Source organism: Trachemys scripta, chromosome 19, assembly GCF_013100865.1.
Source record: "Trachemys scripta elegans isolate TJP31775 chromosome 19, CAS_Tse_1.0, whole genome shotgun sequence".
Lineage (NCBI taxonomy): Eukaryota > Metazoa > Chordata > Testudines > Emydidae > Trachemys > Trachemys scripta.
In genome coordinates, this window is record NC_048316.1 from 20543521 (window position 1) to 20569522 (window position 26002).

General features: G+C 54.0%; 1 protein-coding gene across 4 annotated transcripts in view; it reads left to right on the forward strand.

Annotated features, from left to right (window-relative positions):
* The first annotated feature begins 7932 nt into the window (after positions 1 to 7932).
* The window catches only part of PHC2 (polyhomeotic homolog 2), a 135658-nt gene continuing 117588 nt past the window's right edge, over positions 7933 to 26002 (forward strand). For 3 of the 4 annotated variants that reach the window (XM_034753269.1, XM_034753271.1, XM_034753272.1), the window contains exon 1: positions 7933 to 8212. The gene's annotated coding sequence lies outside the window, so the exon portion shown is untranslated. The remainder of the gene's footprint in view (positions 8213 to 26002) is intronic. The other variant, XM_034753273.1, reaches the window with a different exon arrangement.

Here is a 26002-nt window from a genome sequence, read left to right on the forward strand (position 1 = left end):
GGGGTCAAGGGTCCTGCATTCTCTCCACTGGGCTCCTAGCTCCAAGCTGGTTCTCCATGCTGTGGATTGGTGTAACCAGAGTATCCATTGACACCCACTGAGGAGCGTTTCTTCTTCCCATTCTATTTCTGGTAACATGCGGGAGGGCAATACCACATCACGTGCCAGATCCTCTAGCTGGGGTCCATGGGCGCTGCTCCCCCAAACAAAGGTACTTGTGTAGTTCAGGATTCAGGCCCAGACCTCAAAGGTATTTAGGCTCCTATGTCCCATTGATTTTAAGGGGAGTTAGGTGCTCAAATACCTTTAAGGATCTGGGCCTCACTGTCTGGGACTTCACTGTCAGCAGGATCTGGCCTGAGTCAGTTATTCATTGACTTTTACCATTATTTTCCTGTGGAAACATACGTTTAAGCAGAAAGTGTGAGGTCTCCTGTTTCTGATATTATTCAGTGCAATAAACTTTCCCGTCTCAAAGGAGGTCAGTGTAATGTCTGATGCCATTTTCTGCCAAGCTGCTTTGCTAATTATTTCAGCCCTCTGAAGCCTGATGCTTAAGTTCAGTAATTGGAGTGAACAGTTTTACCTCATTTTCTTCCTTAATAAAGTCCATTCTCCTAGCATGTTCCTCATTAAAAGAATCTGTTAAAGTGTATGGCTAGTCCTTTCTCTCAGCCTACAGATTTGCTCCGGACAATTTAAAATGGACAATCTATTTTCCATTTAATTCAATGAACACAGAAACTGCCAGACAGGATCAGACCTGAGGTCCGTTCACTCCAGTGTCCAGTTTCTGATAGCAGCCACTACCAGCTGCTTCTGAGGAAGATGTAAAACCTGCAGCAACAGTTGTGGGAAAATCTGCCCCCACATTGTCTCATACAGACCTCGGATTGTTAGAGATCATCTGAAACCCTGTAGGATAAGGCTGACTGTCCCTTCCAACATTGTTGTTAGTTTTAATGATGACATCACTGGATATTCTTGTTATCCACATATATGTCCAATCACTTTTTGAGCGTTGCTAAGTCCTTGGCTTCAACAACCCCCCGTGGGAATGCGTTCCACAGTCTAATTACACATTGTGTGAAAAAAAATCCTTTTTTCTATTTTGAATTTGCCATTTTGTAATTTCATTGAATGAATCGTGTCTTCCGTTATTCCAGCAGCAATCATTCTCAGATTAGCTGCCCAACAAGACTTGCTTGAATACTAATGCTGGGTTCCCCCAGGCCCTGAATCAGCAAAGCACTTAAGCACATGCTTAAGTCCCACTGATGTGGAAGACTGTTTTGTGTTCTGTGGTTTCAAGTTGGGGTCCTGCAATATTCACCTAATGATGCCACTCCTTGAGTCCACTGTGGGAACTGAATCCAGGACATCTAGACCAAAAAATCCTAAACCTCTGCCACTTACACAGAACCTCCAGGCTTGTGAATTGAATGGTAATAGCAGACTCATAAACCTCCACATGTGGGCTAGGCAGTCAAGAGGGACAAAGCCGCACTGTTAGCATGGGTTACGTTCACATTAGGTCTCATTTTTCTGGCTCGCGGATCTATTGCTAAAGCAAATAAAAGTGGTAGCAACAGACATTACCTGTGCACGGAGTATTTCTTTAGTGAGGAGGCCATTCGAACACTAGCTCCTGGGGCAAAGTGTGAGACATTCGTTTGTTTTCTACAATTGAGGACAAAATTTATAGTGCGAATAACCCGGCCCTCTCTGCAACAAACAATAACGCAGTAAGCTTCTGTTTCCTTGATTGGACCAAGCAGATGCAGTTCAGAGGCAAATTTCAAGAACTCAGCATGCAGTAACTCCCATTGTTCTCTATGGGGATTCTCCATCGTTATCAATGGGATCTGTAGGGTGCAAGAGCTCTTCAAAATAGCTGGCCCTTAATTGCACATCATGAACTATCAGAGTGCTGCCCAGTAATGATGCTTGTCTGATCTCTGTGTATCGGTTGTTTGAGTCCAGTCTCTGTTGTCGCTGATCGTTTAACATAAATGTTAATGTCTCCATTTAAAGGAGCCATCCGTTGGAAGGATCCCCAAGCATCTAAGGGTTTGCTCACCCTGTGTATCAGGGTGATGGTTGCTTGCTGCATCTCCCTGGGAGAATACCTTTCCCTCGCGCTCCAGGAAGACTCTGCTCTTGCCTAAAAGTTGTAAAGCGTTTGGTGGTGAAGCCCTGGGCTCTTCCCAAGCTCGGGGCAGAGATTTTCAAATTAAAATGTATGAGAACTGGGCATCCAGATCTCCCAGGCAGCTTTGTAAATATCACCCTTAAAGTTATATTACTTCTGGATTTGGCACCGATGCAACTGCGACTGGAACACTGCCCTGGTGTCCGTAATTCAAGGATTGCAGACAGTTCAGAGAAGAGCCAGGAGAATGATTAAAGGATTTGAAACCACGAGATTGATTCATTTAGCCTGCGAAAAAAGGTTAAGGAGTGATTTGATCACAGCCTAGAAGTACCTAAATTGGCAAGAGCAATTTGATAATAAAGGGCTCTTCAGTCTAGCAGACAAAGGTCTAGCAAGAGCCAATGGCTGGAAGTTGAAGTTAGAAATACGGTGCATGTTTTTAACCATTGGAACAACTTGCCAAGGGCCGTGGTGGATTCTCCATCACTTGGAATTTTTAAATCAAGATTGGATGTTTTTCTAAAAGATTTGCTCTAGTTCAAATGGGAATTAACTCAGGAAACCCCTAGGGTATGTGTTATGCAGGAGGTCAGAGCAGATGATTGCAACAGGCACTTTTGGCTTTGTCATGTATGAATTATGAAAATTTGCTTTATTTCTTGGTGTGCAGTCAGAGAGCCATTATCAAACAGCGTATATGTCAGGGGAGAGGGAGCAGAGGAATATAGGGACATAGAAGTAGAAGAGAAGAGGGGATGAGGAGAATCTAACATGAGCCATGTCTGTGGTCCCTCCCCTACAAGGATACATTGAGTCCGCACCCTTGTGATTATTGCACCTAAAAAAGTCCACAGCGGGACACGCACTGCCAGCACCCCAAAGGCACATAAAGATGCTGATCTGTCTCCCTTTTCTGTTGTCTGACTTTCTGCCCCACTTCTTTGCCCCTAGCCTGTCTTTTCACTCTCTTGGCCTTTAATCAGATTCTGAAATCCACGGAACTGCATCAGCACAGCGAGCTGAGATGGCCACAGTCCTGCCCTGTCTAAGGAGGAAAGATCCAACCAGATGAGTCACATCCCTGAACAGAACATGAGCTTGGGTCCAAGCACTATATGTCCTGGTCAGCCTGTGTGCGAAAGCATCCATTTGTGACTGACCAGCCGTCAGTGTTCCAAGAACGTCAACAAAAACTGGACTTCCTCTGCCTTTTCTATCCTCTCTCGCCTCCACCTTGGCTCTGTCTGTTTGTTAGACACAGGAGAAATGAATACCCCTCAGACATCAGGACCGACAGTAAAATTAACCCTTTCCTTTTCATCAAAGAAAGGCTGTTAATGAAATTAAGAAACTCTGATATTTTGTCTCCAAAAGGAGAGAAACTTTGATAGGTTTTACTTAAGTTTGTTTGGAAGAATCGCTCAATTCTGCTTTCAGCATAAATGTGTCTTTTAATTTCTTGTTCTTCCTTGTGTTGAATCAATACACATTCCACTTGAAAATGAATGCTTTGGGGTATTTACCAAAAATACAACCGAACCAACCCTCGCTAAGATAAAACCCCAAGCCTCAGGAGGGATGGTTTAGTGTTAGACAGTGGCAGAGTTTAGAAACACTTTCAACTCATTTAGCCCTTAGATCAACACTACAGAACATAATCACCCCTAGTCTCCCCCCCACTTTAATAATTTGCACCACCCACCTCCCACCTTCAGAGCTACAAGGGCCTGATTCAGGAATCCCCAGCCCAGGGAAACCTCCCAGCCTTATGGATTGGGCCCAAGGGCAGGCTGGGTGAGCGACAGAGGCAGGAGGGGAAGTAGCCTTATTCTCCAGTAATTCTGCACTGCTATGCTGGCCTGGTCCATTGCAACAGGGGTGCAAGCCTCCGCCGCTCTGGCCTCATGCCCTGCTAGGATGAGAGCTGGCGCTGTTGGCTGGTGCTCTTTCTGTCCAAGACCCGGGGACAGGGAAATGACATAATTCAAACGCGCAGCAACAAGACCCCCAGCCCCCTCCCCTGCAGGCCTTTGTTAGGCCTCACTCTGGCAAACACCCCGACACAAGCTCCCCTTTCTGCACGTACATAGCCCCGATGGCTTAAACAGGGCTACTCATGTCAAGGATGGAGCCCTTAAATAAGCCCTTTCTCAGTAGAGCGGGCCAGTGATCTCCCTCCACGTATCCCTTTACAACCTTTAATAAACACAGAAAGAGGAAAAGAGGCCCCCTCCACTCTCAGTAACAGAGCTTTGATGGGTCCCCAGCCATCCCCTCCTTGTGGGGGAGGGAGGAGATGGAATGGGTCCTGCTGGCAGACCGCAGAGCCCTCGCCCCTCCACTGAGCTGGTTGCAAAGCACTCAGAGCCTGGGGTGAGAGATGGTCCAAAAGGGAAAGGTTCTAGAGGGCCAGAGCTGCGGGACCATGAGATTCCATTAGCTCAGGGCTGGGCAAACTACCTCCTGCGGGCTGGATCCGGCCCATCAGGGCTTTGGATCAGGCCCGTGGGATTGACACCCCCATGGCGCAGCGGGGCTAAGGCCTACCCTGGCCCTGCGCCGCTCCCAGAAATGGCCAGCACCACATCCCTGTGGCCCCTGGCAGGGGCGGGGGCAGAGGGCTCCACATGCTGCCCTCACCTGCAGGCACCGCCCCCCACAGCTCCCATTGGCCGGGAACGGGAACCACGGCCAATGGGAGCTTCAGGGGTGGTACCCACAGGCGAGGGCAGCGCGTGGAGCCCTCTGCCCTCCCGTCCCCCAGGGGCCGCAGGGATGTGGTGCGGACACTTCTGGGAGAGGCGCGGGGCCAGGGCAAGCAGGGAGCCTGGCTTAGCCCCACAGCGCCACGGAGGTGGCAATCCCGCTGGCCGGATCCAAAGCCCTGATGGGTCGGATCCGGCCCGCGGGCCGTAGTTTGCCCACCCCTGCTCCAGACAAATTCTTTTTTTACCCCAAAGCCCAAAATAGCAGCAGAGTGAGTTTCGATGCCAGACATTCTGGCTGGCCCTAAGGCAGCAGATCCTTCCTTGGGCCACCCCAGATTAATAGGCTTACCTACCCCAGAGCAATTAGACACAATTAACAGAGTGGCTCCATCCTAATGTGGTTCTCCTTCCCCATCCCCAGGCTGGCTCAGCTCCCTGAATGCTGGGGGTCACCCGCCCACCCCCAAAAGCAAGGCACCAGAGTAGGAACTGCCTTGCTTCCATTGAGCTGCATTTGTTGCACAGGTAGCCACGTGCGTTTCCTTCATTCCCCAGGCTTGGAGAGCACATAGGCGGATTCCCCTGGACGGAACGGCATGGCCAAGACCAGCTCATCTCCCTAATAAAGAGTCAATGAATGTATGTTCTGGGGAAGCAACCCAGCACGTCGGGATTGTGTCCTGTCTCCTTCATTCTCCTGCAGCGATGGAGGTGACAGGAACCAGCTCCTCTGTGCCTGGGAATTATTTCTGATCCCGGTAGAGGGAAATGTCACTTTGGGAGCTAAGAAGCTAACCTGCCCTGCTGAGCGTCTAGCGAGGACACCCGGCTGCAGGTCCTGCTCTAACGCAGCCCATTCCTCGCGGATACATTGGGAGGCCCTACTTGTTTAACAGGAGCAACAACAAAAAATAGAACAGAGCAAAATGTTCCCCTGCTGGGCTGGAACCTCCTTGCCCTGGCCCCAAGAGCCTAGGGCCAGCCTGGGGCACAGGAGGGTGCAGATGACCTCTTGTGTCCTGTGTTTACTTGCCATACGGAAGCTGGCTTGCGTCTCCCATTGAGCAGCGGGACGGGAGAAGGCAGGCATCTCACTGCCCTACCTCCCACTCTTCCCACGCAGTCTCACATGCACACGGACACCAGTCCCTGAGTGTGCGATGGTATTTCTAGAGCTTCCCCTGCCAGTGTGCCCAGGACACTGTCCGGTTAAAATGTCAACATGGACAACGCGTGGGTGGGTAGGACGAGGCAGTGCTCCAGTGGAAGCTACTTCCACCCCTTAGTGACTGCAGTGTACTCAGCAGCGGGGCCTAGGGAGGTGCTGGGTCTGATTCGCCATCACCCCGTGTCACAGAATCCACTCACTGCTAGTGGTGCCTCCTCCTGGCTATCCTGGGAATTAGCTCTGCCAGGCATTGCACCCTCTTCTGGTGGTGTCTTCCCTTGTCCTATCTCACCCTGCAGCCCCTCTCGCTCTAGGATCTGCAGCCTCCTCTTTGTGACTCGGCCCTCCAGCCGGGTCACCACACACGGTCCCCTTCCAGGGGTAGCAAAGTCCTGCTGGACGAAATGGCAGTCTTCCCTTCACAGCTCTGACCAGACCACTCCTCCGGTGGCTGGCAGGGGAACCCGGGCCCACCCGCCCTCTACCCTGGGTTCCAGCCCAGGGACCCTACCTCTAGCAACAGTGGCCTGCTCACTCCCAGGCCATGTTGCTCTTCCTCTAGATTCCTTCCTACTTCGCAGCTCAACCTCCTGCCCCCTCCCCCTGGGTTTGCCAGTCCAGGTTCCCTGCTCTCAGGAGTGACCGCCTGCCCTTCCCAGTAGCTGCTTCCCCACCTCCCCATCTGATGCCAGCTTCCTGCTTCAGAGGCCCTGCCTGTTCCTGCCCAGCTGAACCTGCTTGCAATCAATCCCTTGCTCCCTGGCTCTTCCTCCAAGTGCAGCCTGTGGAGTTAATAGTCCTGCCTGGCCACCTGAACCCCTTCCAGTCCTGGGCGGTAGACACCACATCGCCCCCGGCAACCATTTACACTCGTGCAAAGTGACTTTAACCCCCACCTCCGAGCAGGAGTATTTGACACCCTCGCTGCACTGGTGCCAATGTCTGCATCAGATGCAGGGCGACAGATAACTAGAGCCCCTGCATGGCAACACGAGGCAGCCCAGACTGCCTGAACTGGCAAGCCAGAGGGCACCACAGCATCTGTCTCTGTCCAGCAGCCTCCGTAAACAATCCCTTTTACACCCATTCCACGACACACTCTGCAGTGGTCACCAAACACGGGCCCGGCGCCTGCTGGGTGGCAGAGCCCAGAGCACCAAAAGGAGGAGTGATGCCAGCTCACTGCTAGTGGGGCTGGCATCTGCCCCTCACAATCAGTATGTGTCCAGCAGGGCCAGTATCTGTTTCGCACCACCAGCATCTGCCCAGTGGGGCTGGCATCTGTCTATTGGGGTTGGCACCTGCCCCATACCATCAGTATGTGCTCAGTGAGGCCAGCGTCTGCCCCACACCATCAGCATCTGGCCAATGGGGCCAGTATCCATCCAGTGGGGCTAGCATCTGCTCCACACCGCCTGCATCTGCCCAGTGGGGCCGGCATCTGCCCATCGGCATCGGCATCTGCCCATCGCCAGTGCCAGGCTGGCCAGTGCCTGGTGTCAGAGCTCTCTCTGCCCTGTGGCTCTCTTCGCCCCCATCGTGTCAGCGGGGCTCGGCGCTCCAGGAGACGGGCTGTGTGGCAGAGCGGGGTCAGGGTTCGCGGGGCTGATCCCCCCGGGCAGTTGGGGCTCTGGGTGGTACCGCAGCCCCCAGCCACAAACGCCCACTCCAGGCGCTGTGCTGGGGCCATGGCAGCTCCATGGGGAAGGAGTTCTGCTCTTCCCCACACCGCCCCCCTTCCTCCTGCCCCTGTTGCTATGGAGAGTGGCTGAGGCCTGCAGCTCCACTGACCTGCCAAGGCTGTTTCCCAGGAGCGGGAGGAGGCAGGGCCAGGCCAGCCTGGCTGGAGCTGCCATTGGCGGCGCCAGGCACGTGAGCCACATTGGAATGCTAATGAATTATGGCATTTTTCTCCCCTGCTCGGCTGTCTGACGGGGAGAGGCAGCAGGAGAGCAGGGCACCGCCAGGCGCCCACTGGTAGGCGACGAGGCGTGGGAGCCAGGGAGCAGCTGCAGGGCCCGGGCACGCTGGCTTCAGGCCCCTGGCCTAGGGGAGCCCAGCCAGAGCCCACTCCACACACAAGCACCTTCAGCTTAACCCTTCGGAGGCCAGACTGTCATGGCTGGTGGGAGCAGCACGCCGAGCTGCTTGGCACATGCCCTGCACACGCGCAGGCGGCAGGTATGTACCGCGGGGCCTTGGCCCTGTCAATGGGCTTCGCACCTCCCACTGGCTTTCCAAGAACAGCAGGCTGGGGCGGGTGTGTGGCTCCGGAGCGCGTGACCCGGAGTTGTCTGGGCCCAGCGTGCGGAAGGGAGCAGTGTCCGGTGGTTAGAGAAGGCAGCTGGGAGTCAGGACTCGTGGTTCTTGTCGCTGAGTCGCTGCCCTGCTCTGTGCCTCAGTTTCTCTGCTTGTTAAATGGGGGTGATCATTCGCGCCCAGCTTTGTAAGGCACCTTGAGATGCTTAAATGAAATGCACCAGATAAATGTAAAGGATGGCTATTACTAGCTACTGTACACAGCCACCAAAGGGACCTGTGAGGCGTCTGTCACCTAATTAGGACAGGTCTGTAATTAAAGGCTGAACATAATTATAGTGGGAATGTTTGTGGCACCTTAAAGCAGTGACCTAGGACAGGGGCATGCCTCCCGGAGGGGCGTTCGCTCACACTCATTCCTGGGTCGTGTGTGCTAGCTGATCCCTAACGCCTGTCCCTGTCTGCAAAGGGTTAATGTTTAATCCTATCTCTTGGTGCCCTTTCTCTGCTGCCCTCCCTTCCCTATATGGCACACTGATTAGCTCGTGTCTGCAAGGACCATGCCACAGGGACAACCCCGGCTCCGTGGCGGTTGCCGGTGAGGGAAAGGGAGCCAGTGCGGCTGGCTGTGACTGTCTGATGGCTCCGCTGAGAGCCCTGTGGAACATTTCACTTTGATCCCCCAGCGCTGCTGGTACAGACTCGGAGCCGATGGCAGAGGGAATTTTTGTGGCTCTGGGGTTGATAGTCGTTTGTTGAGTCTCCACGTGCTCTTGGTGGAGATAACCCAACCCTGGATTCTCCCATGCATTTGCCTTGGCCCAGCAGCTGCCCCGGGCACTCAGCTGGTAAAACCCTGGTGTGGATCCCCATGGCTTGAGGAGCACAGATCTGCCTTGCTGTACACAGGGGACAGGTCTGCCCGCGCTGCCCCTTGTGTGCCAAGAGCAGGCATCGGGCTGTGGTTACTGGGCATTCCCAGCAAAGTGCTGATAGATTACACAGCTCATTCCTTGAATGACCCTTCTCCACATGGCTCTTCGTTCCCCGGTCTGCCTACCACTAGCCCATTGGGGCCGCTTGATGGGTTTGCTTTATGGCAGCCTGTCCTGGCGGGATTGTTTGAGATGTGGTATGGCACAGACCCAGGGGCAATCAGCCGGTGTGTTCATAGCTGACCGTAGACATCTCCAGGGTTCTGCCCCTCCCCCTGCCTTAGGACACTGTGGATTTGTTACAGCTGTTTGCTGGATGAGCTTCTCTGTGGCTCACAGGTGACGGATTCCTTCCTTGGCCTGTAGCATTCTCCACCTGCCTTACCTGATAGATGCTCCAGGCCAGCTCTAGGGCATAGCCTGGGTCAGGGCCCGTCTTTCTATGTGTGGATCTGCTTAGACTTAGAGCAAAACACAGGAGGAAAGAGAAAACCAAGTGCCTGGTTTCCTTACAATGCCCATTCTCTGCCACTGCTCGCTCCGGGTATCTCCATTCACACAATCATAACTTGGGCAAGGAATGCCACTACTGAGCACAGGCCTGGGCATCCAGCGCTGTGGGATCAGTTCCCAGCCCTGCGATCCCTTCACCTCACTGGGTCCCAGCTTCGGCATCCATGAAGTGAAGTTAGTGACGGTCACCCACATGGCAGCAGGGGCTGCGAGGCTGAATTAATTCATGTCTGGGCCCATAGAACACGGACTGCACTGTTGCTGTTCCAGAACACGACTCTTAGCCATAATGCTGAGCAGCGACAAAGAGCGGGATGGGATGTGCCTGCGGCTTGCTGGACGGCTGGCAGTAGCAGCTAGAGCACCCCACTCTGAGGACCTATTTCCTGTTGTGCATGGCTTTACTTGCGTTCAAGAGAGTAGATCCCTGGGGCTCTCGTACTCTCCACTTGGTTCTTCACAGCTTGGAAACTCAGGCCAAAGCCTCACTGAAGTCCGTGGGAGCTTTGCCTGGGAAAGGACTGAGGGATCAAACTTGCACTCATTGGGGTTGATGGCAAAACTCCTATGGACTTCGACATCAACAGAATCTGTTCTGGAGCACAGGCTGGAGGATCAGGCCCTCGAGGTGGGAGGAGGCAGAGGTACTGAATGAACCTGTGTTATGCTTGCGCCCGGAGACTGATGTTGACTGATGGTTCCAAGATCTAGCTTGGATAAACAAGGTCTTTGGATTCTCTTTGGGCTGAACAGAGGCCAAGTCCAGCGCCTTTCTCCTGGCTTTTCCACTGAGACCCGAAAGCTGATTTCAAGGAGGTGATTTGCAAAATCCTTTCTGGTTAAAGCTCCGAGCACCAGCCAGCCAGCCTGGGATGTGATGGCAGGCAGGGCCCCAGTCTGCAAGCTAAGGCAGGGCAGGGCATTCCTAGCTGAGAGCTCATGTCCCTGCTGGCCAGGCAGTGCCCAAGTTGGTTGACCTTCAGGCTCTGTGTAAGGCATGTCCACTCCAGAGTCTCACCTGCTTGGTTGGCAGGTTAAGAAGCTGGACTGTGTGAGTCAGCAGCTTTTTACAATGAAGAATCCTGAGGGTGGGATAAGGTGACCGGGCTGAGCGCACAGGCCTGCTTGGAACGGAGGATGGTGTGGAATACAGATGTTGGAGCAGGTAGCTCCATCCTCAGGAAAATGAATATCGCACCCTGGGATAGGCGACATGCTCCAGGGGAAAGCACAAGGCCAGAGCCATGGTTCAGCCTTATGGTGTGAGCTAGAGACACTGTGTGTCCGTCTGCAAGGTTGAAGCCGGTTTCTCCGTGGAGTCAGTGAGAGTGGCGAATGGGAGGGATGAGTGGCATGGCAAGCGAGTGAAGGCTTCCCTTGGCTGGCGGCTGTCATTCTTCTAGGGCTTTGTGGGGCTAAGTGTTTTACTTACACAACCTCAGCTGGTTGCTAGTGACTCTTCGGCACTGCAGCTGTGCCACCGTAGCACCGTAGGGTAAACGCTTCCTCCATCCAGAAGGGGGGTTTCACCAGTGTAGTTAATCCACCTCCCTGAGAGGTGGTCACTAGGTTGACGGAAGAATTCGTCCATTGGTCTAAATGCATCTACACCAGCGGTTAAGTCAACACATGGCTTTTGCCGTAGCCTGGAGTAATGTAGCTAAGTCAGTGTAATTTGTAGGTGTAGACTTGGCCTTATCATGCAGGGAGGAAGGATGGCCCAGTGGTTTGGGCAGCAGCATAGGACTTAGGAGAACTGGGTTCAAGACCTTGCTCTTCTATGGACTCCTTGTGTAAGCAGAGGTAAGCCATCTAGGCCCAGCTGATTTCAATAAGAGCTGGGTGCTGCCATAGCATCTGGGTACTTCAGTTCAGCAGCTGTAAAGTGGAGATAATGGCTCTGTGGAGCTGGGCTGGGGAAAGTGCTCAGATACTCCAGTGGTAGGTGCCCTGTAAGTACTATGGAGTGGGATAAGAGCTAACTTGTCTAGCTAATGCTTTTCACTCCTAGAGCTCCAAGTTCATCAATATCATTGGCCCCATTTTACAGATGGAGAAACTGAGAGAGAGAGGGAAGGAACATGCCCACGGCTGTACAACCTATCAGTGGTAGAACGGGTCCCTCAGCTAATGCCCTAGCTCTAGACCACAGCAAGGGGAGGATCTTCAACAGCTAACGGCAACCCAGGAAGGGTTTCTCAGGTTGCTTTCCTAGAAGCTAAACAGTGCTAACGAAAAGCTTATGGTTTGAGTATAAAAATGTAGGGCAGGAAAAGACCCGGAGGAAGGGGCTGCTGGGTCTGGGGCTGCTGGGGGGCCCTGGCAAAGGAAGGAAGCAGCGCCAAAAGGTTGCCACAAAATTCTTTTTCTCATGGTACATTTGAGTAGCATTCAAAAGGCAGACTGGGGGCCCGGGCCTGTGAGGTGCTCTGCACCCTTAGCTCCCATTGCCTTTGGAGGTGAAAGGACCCTCAGCACTGGGCCCATGCTGCAAAGACTGGAATGGGCCATGTGTGGCTGATCGTACTCTCCAGCTTTTTTATATATCCGAGTGTAAGTCTATGGCCTGGAATTACCCAGGCAGGATGTACCTGGAAGGAGTGAGAAGGCGTGGCACCATCCGTGTGTCTGATCTTTGCCATTGTTCCTTTAGGGCCCTGACAATTTCTGAAGCACTAATGAGACTTTACCTGTGATCTGAATCTTTTTCTGTTGCTTCTAAAGTTTCTTCTCTGAGAAGCGGCAATGAAAGAGAGAGAACTTTATTGAGAAGGCTTTGATAAAATGCAGGAGCGAAATTCAATAGCTGGAGTCTTGGAAAGCTGGCATTTGTGCCTGCTGATGAATACAAACCTGCAGCACGCAAGTAGTGATAATGCCTAGTTCTTATATAGCACTTTTCAGACCTAGAGCTCAAAGCACCTTAGAGAGCAGGTCAGTATTATCTCCACTTTACAGGTGGAGAAATTGAGGCACGGAGCAGTGATGTGACTGACCCAAGGTCATCCAGCGGGCCAGTGGCAGAGCCAGGAATATAAACCAGGCCTCCTGAATCCCAGCCCAGGGCCCACTGGTTTTCCCCAGGTCTCCAGTGTGGAAATTAGGATTGGGAATCTCTCTTCTTCCAGAAAAAAGATTCTGCAACTCAGAAGGAAAAAAACAGTGATTGACATGAGTGAGTGTTCCTGCTCCGTGACTGAATGAATCAACTCAAACTCATGTGGAAAAGTTCTATAGCATGTTTAAAGCAATAGGTATATAGACATCTAATGCGATTGATAGAAATTGTTCTAGGAAACCTACAGAACTGAATAGAAAATGAGGTCCTGCCTACAGCCATTCTATAGAATTCTAGAGCAGGACTAGAATTCTCTAGCATGGTCCAAAAAAAAGTGATCATTGTCTGTTAAAAATCTATGGGCCAAATCAGCTGAAGATCAGCTTTTTCTATTATTGTTTTGGGCCATGCTAGAGAATTTTATCTCTGCTCTAGAATTCTACATTATGGCTTAAATTCCTACAGACAGGACTCATTACCTAGCCCTAGAGATGATCCATCTGGACTGAAATGACTCTGTGCAGTTAACTAGTAAATTGAAGGTGGTATCTTGGACAGGTACATTCTACCCAGTACTTAGGTTCTGTCTGCCACATCAATTGGACACAGTATTCTTCACTTCCTGTCCTCGGCTTGGGTCGTGTTACTGCGTGCTGTTAAACGGCTGGTACTTTCCACTTCAGCAATGAGTGTGCACTGGGCCAGGTTTTCCATTGCATTGTCATGATGCCAGTTCAATGGATGGGAAGCTCTGGAAGACCAGACAGTCAGATTTTGCACTGGGGTAAATGACTTGCCAAGATTTAGATTCACGGGTTATCAAACGTTCTGGGATCCTTCAGGGTGAAAGATGCTATAGAAATGTCAGCTCTTGTGACTGGTTATTCAGAGATTTCTGTTCTCTGGACCTACAACCTCTGTTTTAGACTGTGTTCCTGTCATCTAATAAACCTCTGTTTTACTGGTTGGCTAAGAGTCACATCTGACTGTGAAGTGGGGGTGCGTGCAGGACCCTCTGGCTTCCCCAGGACCCCACCTGGGCGGACTCGCTGTGGGAAGCACACGGAGGGGCATATGCTGAATGCTCCAAGGTCAGACCCAGGAAGGTGAAGCTGTGTGAGCTTCTTGCCCTGAAGACAGTCGGCTCCAAGGGAGAGGCGGCGCCTCAAAGTCCTGACTGGCTTTGTGGGGAGCAGTTCCAGAGCATCGCCCGGGGACTCCGTGACAAATGGATTACGTAGGGAGGTGGTGGAATCTCCTTCCTTAGAGGTTTTTAAGGTCAGGCTTGACAAAGCCCTGGCTGGGATGATTTAGTTGGGGATTGGTCCTGCTTTGAGCAGGGGGTTGGACTAGATGACCTCCTGAGGTCCCTTCCAACCCTGATATTCTATGATTCTATGGAGTTACAAATTGACAGTGATGGAGAATCTGGTCAGTTGTTCCAGTAACCACTGGATGAGAACCATTTACCATTTACCCTCCCTGTTAAAAATGTGTGCCTTGTTGCCAGTCTGAATTTGTCCAGCTTCAACTTCCAGCCATTGGCTTGTGTTGGACCTTCCTCTGCTAGACGGAAGAGCCTGTTCTGTTCCCTGTATAAATACTTGTAGACTGAGATCAAGTCACCCCTTCTCCTTCTCTTTACTAAGTGAAACAGCTGGAGCTCCTAGACTCTGCTAATGGTGCCGTGTCAGCCCTTCGAGGCGGAGTCAGCGCTTTGTCCCTCCAGTCTGCAACTTTGGGGCCTTGTTAGATGATCAGGTTGCAGCAGAGGCCAGGATGGTGCTTTCCAGCGGGATCCAGCAACAAGACTGAGGCCTCTTCTCCAGAGTCAGACCTTGCTACCATTATCTGTGGTGCTTGAGACTAGACAGCTGATGGCTTGACACGGGGCTGCAGCCAAAATCCAGTCAGAGTAGAATGCATCCGGCCATCCCAGTGACATCCCAGGACCTCAGTGCACTGTGACCTGTATTGACAGCCTGGGGGTCTCTGGGTGGCTTAGAGTCTCAGGTCAAGAGTGAGCTGGTGGCCCCACTGCCATTTTGTAACCCGTGGAGGGGTTCCCTTGGGAGGGGGAGGGGGCTGCTGGCACGGCATCCTATGCATAAGAGCCACTTCCTCTGAACCCTGGGTGCCAACCCGCTGGAATCTTTGGCCCTTTGTGCCTGCTGCAGGGCTTCTCCTTCCCTGCTGAGAGCCGGGGGAGGCTGCAGTGTGAGGGAGGGGCGCAGTGGATTGGTGTGGCTTTGCCATAGGGGTGTGGCTGAATCTGATCTCTGCAGGTGCGATGAGTGGCTGTGAAAGGGCTCCGAGCTGGTGTTCTAGCTCTCAGAGCTGTTGGGCAGGGCCTTTTTTTTTTTAACAAATCCAAAGGCTGGCCCAGTGGCTGGTGCACTAGCCTGAGCTGCTAGGAAGAGGTGAGCTCTGCCCCAGACTCCCTGTGTGCCCTTGGGTGACTCATTGCAGCTCCATGCCTCAGTTTCCCGTCTGTGCAATGGGGCTAATAGGCCTAGCTCGCAGGGGTGTTGGAGGATAACTGCATTAAGGATTGTGAGATGCTCTGACACAGCGGTGATGGTGGCCATGGGAGTACCTGAGAGAGGGGAAATGCAGGATTTCAGCACTGCTTCTGAGACCAGGGCAGTACCCCAGGGCAGCTAAGAAATCACTGGAGCCAAGATTTCTAAAAACAGGAGCCTAAAGTCAGGCTCCTGGATCCTTAATCAGGCACCTAAGTAAGTGGCCCCATGTTCCACAGTGCTGAGCATCCAGCGACTTCAGTGAGGTTACTGCAGATCCCCCAGTGCATGGAGCTCAGACTCTGGCTTGCTCGAGAGGAACAGCTCCCTGCTTGAGACATCTGCTCTCAGCCTTTGGGAACCGCGTCAGGAGGACACTGGGCATTGCAAAGGGAGTCTGCAGAGAGGACAGGATCTGGAGTCAGTCAAATGAGCTTAATTGAAGCCTGTGTCTCTGCTTAGTACACCGCGAACCACCTGTGCTGAGGGACGGGAGCTTTGTAGTGGGACATTCTTCCTGTCTGAGGAGAGCGGGAGGATTGCTCTCGCTGATGAGAAGCAAATATATGCGAGATCTCGGCACGTCGGGGAGATGCTAATACATACAGTCAATTCCTGCTTCTTCCTTTGTGTGGCTGGGGCTAAGAAACCAAAGCCCTGTGCTGCATGTACCACAAGCCCATCCATCTTCTCCTGCGTGACTCATTGCTCTCCGCTCTCCCTCTGCCCCTAAAACAGACCCATCGGGGGAACGACCCCATCCGACTCGCGTTGGGGAATGGGAAAACAGGAACCTCGCCCCCTTTGCCAAAATCCATCCCCTCCCCCATCTCCTAGCATGTTGGCCCTCCCCCTCATGAGCATGGCCTATTGGAAAAGAAAAAGTGTGATGGAAAGAGAGTGAGTGCCCAGGGCACAGCCAGTGGCCCCCGGGCCTGGCCTGGGGGAGCCTGCCATGCTCTCCGTGGTGCCCAGACACCCCAAAGTCCTCTCCTGGGCTCTCCGTGGTACTCGGCTGGCCAGCAGCAGTCTCCAGGGTGCTGTCCATGGTACATGGGTCTGGTCAGTGGTGCCCTGCAGTGCTGTCCGTGGTACATGGATACAGGCTGCACCGTGGGCCTTAGTTACATGTCAGGCCATGACTCCTCGCTGTGAATGCAGCCCTCTCCGTGGCACTGTCCATGGGACATCAATACAGCCCCTAGTGCCTGAAGCACTGTCTGTGGTGCTGTCGCTGCACAGACACAAGTCACGAGGCTTTTTGTGGTCTATAAGTGAAGCCCGTGGGGGTCTCCTATGGTGAGATCCAGGCTGTGGTGTGCTGCTGTGTTCCACATGCTGCTCTCCAGGGGTGTGGGTGCAGCCCTTGGCGCTCTCAGGGGTATATACGTGTGCTCTCCATGGTACACGGGTGCAGTGCTGGTCTCTCTGGTGTCTCTCCTGAGCTCTCTGGCCTCACCTACCATCACTTCTGGAAATAAGGGGCTCTCAGTGTTTCCATTGGAAGGCCCCGACTTTGGGAGACATTAACACCTGCGGGGCTTTTCATTATTCCTCCATTAAGTGTCTGACGGGGAGAATGTCTGCAGTGGTGTAGCCGTGTCGGTCCCAGGATATTAGTGAGACAAGGTGGAGGAGGTCATATCTTTTATTGGACCCGCTACTGTTACTGAGAGCGACAACTTGGGGAGCTGCACAGAGCTCTGCTCTGGGGTGGGGTGAGACTGTACGTGGCTCCAAGGCCGAAATTCTTAGCAGCCTACAATTTGCGTCACTAGCCACAACGGTGCAGAACTGTCACCGGCCCAGGGCCCATGGGTACAGCTGTGTCCGCGCATCAGGAGCAGTCAGTCTGGGGCTTCCTACCCTGTGTGTGCTGAGGCTCCAGGTCCCATTGTTTGTGCCGGGAACAGGAGCACATGAATATGCTTAATCTGGGAACGGCACATTCTGGGCTGTGCATCAGTAAAACAGTTCCAAGGGCTGCTGCGTCCTTTGACCCTTCTAGATGTGAGCACCACCAGAGGCACATCACAGCAGAGATTTCCTCACGGGGACTAGCGTGCCCCAGACACTTTGATCTCCCTGCCCTTGTCTTTCCTTTTTCTTTTATCATTCTGTCCCCACCTTCTGTCTAGCTTCCCCGGTGGTGCCCACTCTGCAAGCCCCTCCCAAAGCCATAACAGGAAGAGTCACTCGTCTCCATGCCAGGACAGGTAGGAAGTTGCTTGATTAGATTTTGCCCTCCGTTCCTCTTACCCTGGGCCTAGATCCCCAAAGGTACCTAAGCACCTAACTCTCACTGACATCAATGGGAGTTAGGAGCCTAAATATCTTTGGGGATCTGGGCCCTGCTGCCTTAGGCAGACCCATCAAATGAACTGCACATGCTGCGAGGAGTGGGCAGAGACCTACGCTGGGAGCTAGGCTCTGGGCCTAGGCCCCCTCACTGACACTGCTGTGGGTTTGGTGTAATCTCACCAGCGCTGCCCATGCTGGTGTCAGCCTGGTGCAAAGAGGTGCTCAGGCAGGTCGCAGACGTGGCTGTTTGCTCAGCGCTGCCTTCCCCATTTGAGGAGGATGCAGAGGATCTTATATTTGATGGGCGGGTGCCTAAGGGCTTTCTGAACCATGCTGCTTGTACCAAGCTCTGTGCAGCCTGGGATCAGCCAGCAGAGCCAGGCAGCCCCTCTGGGGGGACTAGGGAACTGCGATGCTGCACAGCACTTCAGGGCAGGAAGCGAGGAAGAACCTCGACCCCAATGGCAGGGAGAGTGTTAGGTCAGAAGCGGGTTGTAATGATCCAGTGTGACGTTCCCCTGGTGTTATCCGGACCGGTGATCTGCTAGGTCATCCCAATCCTTGACTCTGGGAGCCAGCCTTGCCCTGCTCTGCTGTGAGAACCCCCCCTCCTGGGCTAGTCACGCACAGCCTCTGGCATGTAAGCTGCTCCTTGGATTGTGCAGCTGAATGACACTAGTCAATATCTCCGGTCCCAGACACAGCCCTAGGAACCTCCGTCTTGCAGTGTCCAGTTATACCCGCTGGACGCTGCAAGCTTATATGAGTTTGTCAGTTTAACAAAGAAATTGATAAGCACCAGGCGTGTTATCCCCAGGGGAGCCTCTGACACTCTTCAAACCAAATGCAGTGCTTCAGGTAGAATAAACCAACAGATTTATTAACTACAAAGTCAGATTTTAAGTGATTATAAATCAGAGCATAACAAGTTGGATTTGGTCAAATGAAATAAAAGCAAAACACATTCTAAGCTGATCTTAATGCTTTCAATGCCCTTACAAACTTAGATGCTTCTCACCACAGGCTGGCTGGTTGCCCTTCAGCCAGGCTCTCCCCTTTGATCAGTGCTTCAGTCGCTTGGTGGTGATGTCTGTAGATGGAGGTGGAAGAGAGAGGAAGAGCAGGGCAAACCTCTATCCCTTTTATCATGTTCTTTCTTCCCTCTTGGCTTTGCCCCCCCCCTTCAGCGTCAGGTGAGCATTACCTCATCGCAATCCCAAACTGACCAAAGAAAGGTGTGTGGGGGGGTGACTCCCTCGAGAGTCCAAAGATTCTTTGTTGCTGCCTAGGCCAGTGTCCTTTGTTCCTGTGAGGCTGGGCTGGGTTTGTCCCATACATGCCCTGATGAGGTGTGAACCGCCCCTCTGCTCCTGGAGAGTTTTGCCTGGGCTTGCTTTAAGCCATGAGGACACATTTTCAGCCTCATAACTAAATACATGAAATGACAATTTATAACATCACTATAACAGCAATGCTCAGTGCATCATGAGCCTTCTGAAGACACCGATATGACAAACTTTGCATTGGATTCCACACAATCATATTATAAAGATGAACTTGGGGGTGTAGAGTGTTCCCACAAGGTACAGAACGTCACACCCAGGTTTGAATTCTGCCAGGGCATTGGGGCGGCATCTCTCCTCTTGCAAACAGTGCCCAGGAATCTTTGCCATCACCGTGTGAGTATTTAATAATGTCTCTGTCGCACACCCACCCTATCTCTCCCATCCATGCACCCTGCGTGCAATGCTGCCTCTTGTAGGAGTCAATGCTCTGTTATTAGCAGCACTCCCATAGTTTGCTTCACACCCGCAGCTCCTGCACTAGACTCCCCTCCAGCAGCCTGTGTCACGGAGTGTGGGGGAGTCAGGGCCCGGCACCCCTCTTCCTGGGATTCACTGTGACTCTCAGCCAGCCAGTAAAACAGAAGGTTTATTGGACAATAGGAACGCAGTCTACAGCAGAGCTTGTAGGTACAACCAGGACCCCTCAATCAAGTCCTTCTGGGGGGTTCAGGGAGCTTAGACCCCAGCTTGGGGTTCCCTGTGTTGCACCACCCAGCCCAAAACAGGAAACTAAAAATAAAACCCTCCAGCAGCCTTCTCTCCCCTTCCCTCTGCTCCTCCTCTCCTTTGTTCAGTCTCCCGGGCAGAAGGTGTCATTTCTCCCAACCCCCCCCTCCTGGCTCAGGTTACAGCTCAGGTATCTTCCTGCAAGGGCAGTCCCCAATCCCCAATGTAACTCCCCTGCTCCATCACATCTCTCCCCGAACTGAGCGGCGTCACTCTGACCAGTGACCCGGGGAAGTTCAGGGCCTCCTCTCTGGGACAACGCGTCTGCTATCAGGTTGGCACTTCCCTTCACATGGACCACGTCCATGTCATAATCCTGCAGGAGCAGGCTCCACCTCAGGAGATTGGCATTGGCTCCTTTCCTCTGGTGTAGCCAGGTCAGGGGAGAGTGGTCGGTGTGCACGGTGAAGTGTCGCCCAAAGAGATATGGCTCTAGTTTCTTGAGGGCCCACACCATGGCCAGGCATTCCTTCTCGATGGCCGCGTAGTTCTGCTCTCAGGGTAGCAACTTCTTGCTCAGGTACATGATCAGGGGTCTCTCCCCCTTTTCATCCTCCTGCATTAACACCGCCCCCAGTCCCGTGTCTGAGGCGTCGGTGAACACCATGAAGGGCTTGTCAAAGTCTGGGTTTGCCAGAACTGGGCCACTGACCAGAGCCTCCTTCAACACCCGGAGAGCCTCCTGGCACTCCTCAGTCCAGACCACCTTGTCCGGCTTCCCCTTCTTGCACAGCTCAGTGATGGGGGCGGCTATGGAGCTAAAGTGGGGCACGAACCTTCGATAGTACCCTGCCATCCCAATAAAGGCTTGGACCTGCTTTTTGGTTTGGGGAGCGGGCAAGTCTCTGATCACCTCCACGTTGGCTGGTTCCGGCTTTAGGCAGCCGCTCCCCACCCGGTGACCTAGGTAGGATACTTCAGCCATCCCCACCTTGCACTTCTCAGGTTTTACGGTCAGCCCAGCCTCCTGGAGTCAGTCCAGCACTTGTTTAACCTGGGACACATGGTCCTCCCAGGTCTGGCTAAAGACACAGATGTCATCAATATACACCACAGCAAAACTCTTCATCCCACTCAGTAGCTGATCCACCAGGTGCTGGAAGGTGGCCGGTGCTCCCTTGAGGCCGAAAGGCAGGGTCAGGAACTCATAGAGCCCCAGAGGGGTGATAAAGGCCGATTTCAGCCTGGCATCTGCATCCAGCGGCACTTGCCAGTAGCCCTTTGTAAAATCCATGGCGATAAGGTACCGGGCATCTCCCAACTTGTCTAGGAGCTCATCAGGCCTGGGCATGGGGTAGGCATCAGCTACAGTGATGGCATTGAGCTTCCGATAGTCCACACAGAACCGGATCGACCCGTCCTTTTTGGGGACCAGTCAGGGCCGGCTCCAGGGTTTTTGCCGCCCCAAGCGGCGCAAAAAAAAAAAAAGCCGTGATCACAATCGCAATCTGCGGCAGCAATTCGGCGGGAGGTCCTTCACTCCGAGCGGGAGGGAGGGACCGTCCGCCGAATTGCCGCCGAATATCTGGACCTGCCACCCCTCTCCAGAGTGGCCACCCCAAGCACCTGCTTGGCAAGCTGGTGCCTGGAGACAGCCCTGGGACCAGCACCACTGGCCAGGCCCAAGGGCTGGAAGATGGCTGGATCACCCCCAAAGCCAGCATGTCCCCGACCTCTCTTTCCAGGTCCTGAGCAGTTTTCCCTGTGGCTCGGAAGGGGGAGCATTTTATAGGCGGGTGCGATCCTGTCTGCACCCGGTGGACAGTCAGATTAGTGCGTCCAGGCTGGTTGGAAATCAGCTGTCAGTACAGATGCAGCACCGCTCTGATCTCAGCTTGCTGGGCCGGGCTCAGCTGATCAGAGAGGGGAATTGCTTCCAGGGGGGAGCCAGCTCTTGTCTCAGGGAATAGGTCTACTAAAGGGTCATCTCCCTGCTCCTCCCAATGTCCACACACGGCCAACACCACATTCCCCCTGTCATAATATGGCTTCATCATATTCACATGGTACACCCGGCGGTGGTGTGCCCGGTTTGACAGCTCCACCACATAGTTTACCTCGTTTAGTTGCTTGACAATCTTGAAGTGCCCTTCCCAGGTGGCCTGGAGTTTGTTGTTCCTCACGGGGATGAGGACCGTCACCTGATCCCCGGTGGCGAAGGCACGGACCCGCACTGTGCGGTCATACCAGACCTTCTGCTTCCTCTGGGCTCTGGCCAGATTCTCCCTGGCCAGGCCCATGAGCTCGGCAAGTCTTTCCCAGAAGGTCAGGACATACTCCACCACCGACTCTTCCTCGGGAGTGGCCTTCCCCTCCCATTCATCTCTCATCAGGTCTAGGGGCCCCCTTACCCTCCTGCTGTATAACAGTTCGAAAGGCGAAAACCCGGTAGACTCCTGGGGTACCTCCCTGTACACGAACAGCAGGTGAGGTAAGTACTTGTCCCAGACCTGCGGGTGCTGGTTCATAAATGTTTTTAGAATCATCTTTAGCGTTCCGTTGAACCTCTCCACCAGCCTGTTGGATTGAGGGTGATATACTAAGGCCCAGTTGTGCCGGACCCCACATTTCTCCCACAAGCACCGGAGTAGGTCCGACATGAAGTTGGACCCTTGGTCTGTTAAGACTTCCTTGGGGAACCCTGCTCGGCTGAAAATGGTCAGCAGTGCATCTGCCACAGTGTCTGCTTTGATGGACGATAAGGGCACTGCCTCGGGGTAGTGGGTGGCGAAATCTACCACCACCAGAATGTATTTCTTCCCTGACCGGGTCATCTTACTGAGAGGTTGCACTATGTCCATAACCACCTTCTGGAAAGGCTCCTCTATGATGGGCAAAGGCCTCAACGCCGCTTTCCCCTTGTCCCGGGCCTTCCCCACCCTCTGGCAGGGGTCACAGGATTGGCAGTACTGTTGAACCATAGTAAAGACCCCAGGCCAGTAAAAGTTCTGTAGCAGCCTCTGCCTGGTGCGCCAGATTCCCTGGTGCCCTGCAAGAGGGATGTCATGGGCCAGGTACAGTAGCTTGTGGCAAAACTTCTGGGGTACCACCACTGCCTCTGGATCCCCCATGACTCCACTTCCCCTGGGGGAGCCCATTCTCAGTATAGGAACCCCTTCTCCCACAGGTATCTCTCCTGGCAACCTCTCCCCATGATCTGTACCACACTGAGGTCAGCCAGGTCCCTTAGCTTCCGCAAGGAGGGATCTTTCTGTACCTCAGCCTGGAACTCAGCGGCTGGGACAGGGATGGGGACCTGCTCCCTTCCGCTGGCTGGGTCCGAGGCCACTCTGAGTCGTGTCCCTGGGCACTCCCTCCCCACTGGATTAGGGTCCTGTGCCTCGGGCAAGGCACCCTCCTCAAGGTCAGGGCACGGTGCCCCTCACCGCTCTGACTACGGGTCATGACCAGGGCACCCTGGGGGTTGCTTGGCCAGTCCTCCAGGTCCCCCCCCCCCATCAACACCTCAGTGGGCAAATACGGGTGTATCCCCACATCCTTGGGGCCCTCCTTGGCCCCCCACTTCAGGTGTACCCTCGCCACGGGCACCTTGAATGGGGTTCCGCCCACCCCCGTCAGGGTCAGGTAGGTGTTGGGCATCACCCGATCGGGGGCCACCACCTCGGGCCGGGCCAGCGTCACCTCTGCGCCCGTATCCCAGTATCCATTGACCTTCCTCCCATCCACCTACAGGGGAACAAGGCACTCTCTCCAGAGGGACAGCCCCCCGCCCACCCTGTAAACCCAAAACCCTGAGTCTGGAACATCCAGCCCCCCAGAGGAGCTGGCCTGGAGCTCTCCTCCCTCCTTAACAGGTGGTACGCTGCCAGCCCCCCTTCCCTGGGAATGCTGCCTCTCGCCGGGCTGGGTCTCTACCCAGTCAACCCTCTGTGGGTTCGGTCCGCTCAGTCTGTCCCTGAGCCTGAGACACTGGGCCCGTATGTGGCCTCTTTGGCCACAGTGGTAGCAGCCCATGTCCCGTGGGTCCCCTCGAGCGGGTCGGATGGACCTGACACTGGATGTTCCCCTTTGGTGGGGGTTCTCCGTATTTCCCTGCTGGGAGGTCCTATGGTGACTCTCTCTCTGCGTTGTGGTGGGACTGTTCCTTTGGGACTCCTCCCTGTCATCCCCTGCCCGACTGTTCACAAACTCGTCGGCCAGCTGGCCTGCGTGCTGCGGGTTCTCTGGCTTTTGGTCCATCAACCATCACCTCAGGTCGGATGGCACTGCTCATACACATGCTCCAGTATGAATAGGTCAAGTAGGTCTTCTTTAGTTTGGGCCCCAGCTGTCCACTTGCGGGCATACCCCTGCGCCCGGTTGGCCAGTTGTAGGTAGGTGACCTCACGGGTTTTACGCTGACTCCGGAACCTTTTCCGATACATCTCAGGAGTCAGCCTAAACTCGCAGAGCAGGGCCTTTTTGAATAGTTCATAGTCCCCTCTCTCCGCCACTTTCAGTCGGCTGTACACCTCCCTGGCTGTGGAGTCCAGTGAGGGAATGAGAAACTGGAGCCTCTCTGCAGGGTCAACCTGGAGCAGCTCACAGATATTCTCAAAGGCCGTCAGGAAGGTATCCATGTCCTCCCCCTCCTTATGCTGGGCCAGAAAGCACTTATCAAAGCTCTTTGCAGTCTTGGGTCCCCCCTCACTCACTGCAGCTGGGGCCCCACTGCTCCTCAGCCTGGCCAGTTCCAGCTCATGCTGACGCTGGTTCTCCTCATGCTGACGCTGTTTCTTCTTCTCTTCCCGCTGCTTTTCCCGTTCTTCCCGCTCCTGCTTCAGTTCTTGCTTCCTTAACTCAAGCTCTTCCCGTCTCATCTCTCATTCATATTCCGGCCGCATCCGTTCCAGGGACGGGGAACTCTGCCAGGATGATCCCCTACTGGCCGCCGGGGTCAGGGTGCCCTCAGTTTTTGCTGGGCTTCTCCCAACCCCTCCCCTAGGTATAGGTAGGCAGGGTCTCGAGATGTCCTCGGCAGCAGTCTGACCCCTCCCAGCCATGTCAGGCCCCGGGGCCCCCGCTGCATCCGCCGGGCGGCTTCCCTCAGGGACAGGGCTCGGTTCATCCAAGCGATCCCTCTCCTCCAGCTGGGCAATGAGCTGTTCTTTGGTGGACCTCCCAGTGCGCAGCCCCCTCTGCCTGCACAGCTCCACCAGGTCGCTCTTAAGGCATTTAGCATCCATCCTCCTGCTGGCCACTCGCCGGCCTGTGCTCTCCGCTTTTCACCATGCCAGGGAGACCCCTAGTGTGCCAGTCCTTCTTCTGGTCACCCCCTCTCTGCCAGGGTCGAGCTGCAGACTCCTCCGCCCCTGGAACCGCTCGCTGTGATCCCCCCGGGGGACCCTGTTACTGAAAAAGTCCTTCTCTCTGGTCACACACTCCCAGGGGTTAATCGCCCCCTGAAACCATCTCTCTCTGACTCTTCAGCCCACTTGGTCCCCGTCAGTCCTCCTTCATTTTACTGCTCCCCAGTCACTCAGAGCAGTAAGCGCCGTCCACGGGGTGCAGTAGATCCCATCACTGCCACCAGTTGTCATGGAGTGTAGGGGAGTCGGGGCCTGGCACCCCTCTTCCTGGGATTCACTGTGACTCTCAGCCAGCCAGTAAAATGGAAGGTTTATTGGACAATAGGAACACAATCTACAGCAGAGCTTGTAGGTACAACCAGGACCCCTCAATCAAGTCCTTCTGGGGGGTTCAGGGAGCTTAGACCCCAGCTTGGGGTTCCCTGTGTTGCACCACCCAGCCCAAAACAGGAAACTAAAAATAAAACCCTCCAGCAGCCTTCTCTCCCCTCCCCTCTGCTCCTCCTCTCCTTTGTTCAGTCTCCCGGGCAGAAGGTGTCATTTCTCCCAACCCCCCTCCTGGCTCAGGTTACAGCTCAGGTATCTCCCTGCAAGGGCAGTCCCCAGTCCCCAATGTAACTCCCCTGCTCCATCACAGCCTGGCACTGCAGTTCCAGCCCCCAAGGGGGTATGTTGTTCCATGGTGAGTGATGGGGGCCATCAGCCCCAGGTCTCCATCCTGTTGAAGTCAGGCGCCAAATTAGGTGTGTGTTTTGGTGGTCCTGGTGCAAGTAGGATGGCATCTTGATGGCAGGGAGGGCATCACTTGGTGACAGGACCTCTGCATGTGTCACCGCAGCACACACGAGGCAGGTCATCCTCCCGGTACCGGTATTTTAGAGGTGGAGGCAGCAGAGGGAAGTGACTGCCCCAGAGTCACACAGGGAGTCAGTGGCAGCATCAGATATAGACCCTGACGCTCAGTCCCCTGCTCTAATCACTAGGCCACATTGCCACCCTTTC